At 54.5% G+C, this 6096-nt stretch overlaps 1 protein-coding gene across 1 annotated transcript in view; it reads left to right on the top strand.

Annotated features, from left to right (window-relative positions):
- Positions 1 to 1190: 1190 nt before the first annotated feature.
- KLHL29 (kelch-like family member 29) overlaps positions 1191 to 6096 on the top strand; it is a 289304-nt gene continuing 284398 nt past the window's right edge. Inside the window, exon 1 of the mRNA XM_012660442.1 lies at positions 1191 to 1548. The gene's annotated coding sequence lies outside the window, so the exon portion shown is untranslated. The remainder of the gene's footprint in view (positions 1549 to 6096) is intronic.

The following is a 6096-nucleotide window of genomic DNA, read 5'->3' as shown; positions in this document are numbered from 1 at the left end:
AACCAAGTGAGGGGGAGGTGGGGAGGAAGAGAGGTCAGGGAATAAAATCCAGATCTGGAGAGTGACCAGGGGAAGGGAAGACAGGCTGAAGTGAAATGTTCTGGCATGATGGAAAAGCCCTCCCTGGGGGTCGCCACAAGCCTCCTGCCAAACCTTTCCTATGAGCGACGAAGTTGGGGTCTGTGTAGACAGCCTGTGTAGACCGAGAGGGGGTGAGACCGAGAAGTCAGGGTAGACAGTGAGAGAGTGAGCGAGAGCGCGCACGAGAGCGCGAGCTGGGTAGGGTGGGCGTGGGGCTGAAGGGGCTCGGTGTAGACAGGAAAGGCTAGTGTGGCCCGAATAGGGCTGTGTGGGTTCCGGAGGGCCAGTATGAACAGGAAAGTTCGTGCACACCGAGGAAAGGCAAGACAGACTCAGAGGGCTTTGGACGGGATTTGGATGGCTAGCCCTGGTCCTTCAGAGATGTGGACAATTCCTGCTCCTTCCTGCGGCTGGAGTGTCACAGCGAAGATGGAAGCTGAAAGACGATTGGACTTTTCCTTCTCAAACTTTTCTGCCAGTTTCCTCAGGTGTTGAGAACAGACGGGGAGTCGCGTCGGTCCCGGCCCCCCGACCCTGGGCCGGCAGGGCCCCGAGGCCGGGCCGAGCAGACCGGGCCACGCGCTCCGTGCCTCCGCCGGGTGCGGCGGTGGAGCCGTGCAAGCCAGGGGCCACCGCAGGGGGCGGGGGCGGCGGCCGGACGGACCGACGCACACACCCGCTAGCCCTCCGCCCGGCCCCGCGCGCGGCTGCCGGGGATCCCTCGGGCCCGGGGAGCAGCGCACGGTGCCCGGCCGGGGGGCCCCGCCTCCCCCGCCCGCCCCCCCCGCCCCCTCGGCGCCCGTGATTGGCTCCGCCCGCCCCTGGCTGCGCGCCGAAGCCCGCCTCCCTCGCAGCTAAAGCAGACGGTACCCGGAGCGGAGCGAGCCAGAAGGGAGCATGGTCCCCGCGCCGCGGCCGCGCCAGCCCCCGCGCCGCCGCCGCCGTCCCCGCCACCGCGGATCTAGCCGCAGCTCCGGCCCCGGCCCCGGCTCCGCAGCGCCCGCCCGCAGCCCCGGCGGTCGCCGCGTCTGAGCGCAGCCCCCGCCCGGAGCCCGAGACCCGAGCCCGGAGCCAGCCCCAGCCCCGCGGCCGCCGCGGCTGCGGGGAGAGGGCGGGGGCGATGCTGCCGGAGCCGCCGCCGCCGCCGCCGCCTCGATGAGAGCCGCGCCGCACCGCGCATAGCCGCACAGGCTGACAAGCAGAAGGACTGACTTCCCTCTCCCGGGCATCCTCCCTGGGCTGCCGGGAGGCGGCGGCGGCGGAGGAGGAGGAGGAGGAAAAGGGGAAGAAGGCGCAGAGCAGGAACGCGAGGAGGTGGACCTGGATCCGTTTCTCCTGGCCAGGACCCGAGCGGCCCCAGCTACCGCCACCCGCCGGCGCCGACCCCTATCCATCAGCCCTCCTGCGCCCACCCGCGACCCCGGGCTCTCTGCGCGTCGGGCCGGGGCCGGAGCGGCGCAGCCAGAGGTAAGAGCCGGGCCGGGCTGGGGCGCTTAGGATGCGGCGCCGGAGACCCGGGGTCCTGGCGGCTGCGCGGGGCCGGACCGGGCGTGGGAGCGGGGCCCGGAACCCGGAACGCTGGGCTCGGCTCCGGCGGCGGCGGCGGCGGCGGCGGCAGGAGCCTCCCGCGTCTGGACTCGCAGGCTGCAGGAGCCCTTGCGCCTGCGCTGCTCCAGGGGGAAAAGGGGGGAAAAACTTCCTGCCCCCGGGTGTGTATGCACCGGGGCTGCCTGGGGCCACCGTCTTGGTGGTCGGAGGTGCTGGAAACGAGTGTGACTCCCCCCAAGCCGGGGCGGCCCCCCCGCTGGGCCCGGTGGCGCGCGCCCCTCTCCGGGCCACCTTTCCCTGAGCGGCCCAGGGCCCCAGCCAGGCTGGGAGCCCGAGGTACTGGAGGGCTGGCCCCCGGGGCGACCTCGCGCCCTGCCCTTTGGGGAGGTGCACGCCTCTGTGCAGCGAGAAGCCAGGTTGGGGTTTCTGCCCCCTCGCGTCCTCAGATCCCGCATTTGGGGACCAGGTCTCTTGACTCAATCCCAAGTAACTTTCGAGGTAGAGGAGCTTGAAAACCGTCGAGGGGGAACCCGCACAGACCTTGTTGTGACCCCCCCACACTTCCCTTGACACCTTGTGGGTGCCAGCGGGAGGGGGTGCGAAAAGGAGAGCTTACGGGGATGGCGAAGGGGCGAGGAGCTGGAGTCGGGTGGGGAGGGGTTGTTTATGTGTGGGATAGTGTGGACCAGGAGCTGTGTAGTGTGGGAGCGTGAACGCGCGCCCCGATTGCCGCGGGGACGCTGGGTGGCCGAGGGCTCACGTCCCGGTCTCCGTGGCCTGGAGCGGGCTGAGAGCGCTGGGGTTATCTGCGGTCGCGGCGCGGGTGCCCGCGCTGGGCAGCGTCGGCCCCGGGCCCGAAGGGAGGGGCGTGCTCGCCCGGGGCCGGAGCGCGGAGCCGAGAGCCCGGGCAGGTCGGAGGCAGCTCCCGGGGCAAATCGCCTCTACGTTGGCTAGGGAAGGCGGGGACGCGCTGCCTGCCTGCGGCCAGCCGTCTCGGAGGAGGGGGTGGCGGCAAAGCGCGAGTCTCAGATGCCTGGGTCTGCCCGCTGGGAAGCCAGTTGTCGTCCCTGGGCTCTGGAACCGAAAGGCCGACGCGGTCAGTTGGCAGGTCCTCCTGTGGGTCCCAGGGGTGCGGATGGGTGAGGAGCTGCCGCCGCCGCTGCCATCCCTGCCGCTCTGCAAACGTTCTCCTCCTCCCTGCCGTGCTTGCGCCGCGGCGCGCCCCGGGCGAATCGTGGACGCAGGTATTTATGTAGCATTAGGCGAGACCCAGCGCTGGAGGGACCAGACCGTTGAGGACGCCGCCGAGCTGCTGCTGCCTGCGAAACTTACACTTGGTCAGCTCGGGGGCAACCCGGCTCCACTGCAACATACTCCAGCCTCTCATCGCCGAGCAACGCTGGGATTCGGACTTCTCTTGCAGTGACAGATCTGTCCTGGTTACAGCTGTATTTATCCCAGTTTCCGTCTCTTTAAAGTCATCTGTCTAGTCATTACAGAGTTTCTTCCCTTGCCGTGTGGTCTTATCACTAACTCAGCCTTGGGAGGGCAGATTTAAGGAATTATTTCATTTCGGGATGAATGACAGCAGATTGAATTAGCCCACCTCATTCCTGATTTTTTTAATTATGGGGAAGAGGTGTAGAGCTAACTTTTTAATTTTGGGGGGGGGTGGTGATGAACAGTTTTATGGATTGTTCATCCTGACACTTGAGAAAACCTGTCCAGTAAACACAGGTGAATACTTTAAAGGCAGGTTGGCATGTGTTTGATTAGTCACCTAGTCTGGGTGTCTGTACAGGTATGGAGCTGTGTGCTCCTGAGGAATAGTCTCCGTCCCATACACTGTTGTGGAGTACACTTGATTTATCGCCCTGCTATAAATCAGGGAATTACTAGCATATGTGCCCTTAAACTCTATATGAATTTAATGGCATTTAAATTGGTTTATGGGCTGGTGCATTTAACCAATTTTAATAACTTTTCTACACAAACACCTTATAAACCATATTTGACTATGATTAAGAAAAACATTTTCTTCTGTTCATTCTCTCCATTTCTGGTGCAGTTATGGAAATTTATAGGTCTCCAACTTTCATTTGCAAGCAACAATCCAAACGAAATACCTAGAGTTTTACTGAAATAAAATATCCTATGGTAGCCATGGTAACAAATAGATTAAGGGTTATTGGTTTTCATCTGTGTGTGATGGGGGGGTGGGGACCTAGTGTTGTGTCTTTTTAATTATGTTTCTAATGAGTAGTGGTCATACTTCAAGTACTCAGTGTGGGAGATAAGTGAGACTGAGAATTCAGTTTGGTGAGAGGTTTATTGGAACAAAGACTAGTAGAGCCCAAGAGAATGACTTCTGCTAACTGCAGCTCCTCATACCCAGAAAGCAAATAGATAAAACCTTTTTTGTTTTTCAAGTAGATGAGAATTGAGTCACTCCCTTTAAGATTGGAAAATGTATTTTGCTTATAAGGTATTACCAAAGGAACCTTTAAATCCAACCCGTTTTCTAGGAAGAAACATATTAGAAGTGTGGATGTTGGTGTGGATTGAGTGTCACCGTTGTTATCAACACCTGTCTGTCTAAGGGAGGCATATCATTAGTCTATTCAAATCTTGCTTATTTCAATATTCATGCATTTCCATGGTGATCCATTCGGTTTTGTTTACTTAGTCAACCTTATAAATCTTTGGCATCAATTTCAGTTGTGCCATCTTTTTATTTCTTTCATTTATCAATTGATTTGGCTGCAAATCATTCCCAGTTTTAGGTATTTCCTTTTTTTTTTTTTCCTGCTAGTTTATAAAAGTTTACACTATTCCCAGCTACACACAGATATAAAGGGGTTAATTTTTTTTTTAATCTACTCAAATAACACCACTGATGCTAATGTAGTTTTTTAGCATCTCACTTGTGTGTGTGTGCATGGGTTATTTTTTTTCTTCCAGCAGGTTTGCTGTAAAGCATTCTCTCTTTTTGACCTGGAGACATCAATTCAGTCCAGCAGAATTGACTAAAGTTTTTTCTTCTTTCCTTCCTTCTTTTTTTTTCTTCCTTCCTTCCTTCCTTTTTTTTTCCCCCAGCCCCATTGTGGTTCAGGGGTTCTTTGTGTCTTCAGCTATATCTGGCTCAGAGAGACGATGATACAACAGATAGATGATGATACCGTGTATTAGAGCCGGCCTGCCCTTCTAGGATCTTTTCTCTTCTAGTGGTGGCCAAAGCCAGAAGGTTCCGGAACATCAGAGGATTTGTCCAATACAATATGCATTTAGTCATGGCATATAGTGCCCCTAGGATCATAGTAACATTATAAGTCCACTGAACAGACAGTTTTACTTAAATGCGAGTGATGATTTTGCTCACCCGCTTTCAACTTTGCTTTCTAATGATGCAGTCCCATGCTAATCACAACCCTGTATATTTCAGAAATATCAAGGCAAGCATTAGCACGCTCCTGACTTATTAGGATCAGGCAAAGTAATTGGAACATTTAAGTTCAAAGTCAGATGAAGAAATGGAATTATAACCAACCTTGTGATTCTATAATGTCAACTAAGTGCCTACTTGGGAGTAGGAGGAGGAAGTAATGCCGTGAATAGTTGTAGTGAATGAGGATAAAACAAGGCAGTTAGTGTGTAAGAGAACTAGAGAACACGAAATACCTTTGTGGACAGGTAAATCATATGTTCTCCCACTGTGCCGGACACGTAGGCACAAATGTTTAGAAACTGGTAAAATATTTTTAGTTTGTGCAGGAAATAGTCATTTGTTATTACTTAGGAAATCTGGGGTCATCTCTTGATATGCTAAAAAATTAGATAACATAATCCCTGGAAAGTACTTTCATGTGAAGTAAATTTTACTATAGAAAATGGTCTTAATAATTTTGGTTAAGAAGGAAAAGCGTGTCAGAATTCCTCACCTGTACCTTGGATCAAAAATTCTGAGATGAGGACCACTCCTAAAGCAGACTCTCTGGTTCTTCCTACAGCAGCTACACACTTATTCTCCTGGCATCCAAGGTCAGAAAAGTAGTCTGTGCTTTCTTCGAGGAAACCACTTGAAAACAGGAAAACTGAAACTGCAAATTAAGACGAGGCAAGTGGATCACTAGAAGTAGCAACAGAGTTCTTTGTGAAATGAGCTTTATTGTTTGGGAGCATTTCCACCTTTCAGGGGGGAAGGGGAGGATTCCTCATTTTCTGCGAAGGAGGGTATCTGCATGGAATCCAGATGGTTCAGAGACTCTTGACCCTTCAGCAGCACGTGACAACCCAGAAGCTGGAACAAGAACAGCCAAGCATGGTTATGGTAGGGAATCCGTTTTGGGCAAAGAAGACAGTTCCCAGGACATTTAAAGGCTATCAGTGGCCTCATAGGTGTCTATTTTTATAATTTATGTACAGATTCTTGAAATTTTTAAATCATGGAACATTTTAAGGATATATATA

Source organism: Propithecus coquereli, unplaced genomic scaffold (genome assembly GCF_000956105.1).
Source record: "Propithecus coquereli isolate 6110/MARCELLA unplaced genomic scaffold, Pcoq_1.0 Scaffold668, whole genome shotgun sequence".
In the NCBI taxonomy this organism is placed as follows: domain Eukaryota; kingdom Metazoa; phylum Chordata; class Mammalia; order Primates; family Indriidae; genus Propithecus; species Propithecus coquereli.
The sequence above is the reverse complement of the archived record's forward strand: the minus strand, read 5'-3'. Positions and strand labels throughout refer to the sequence as shown.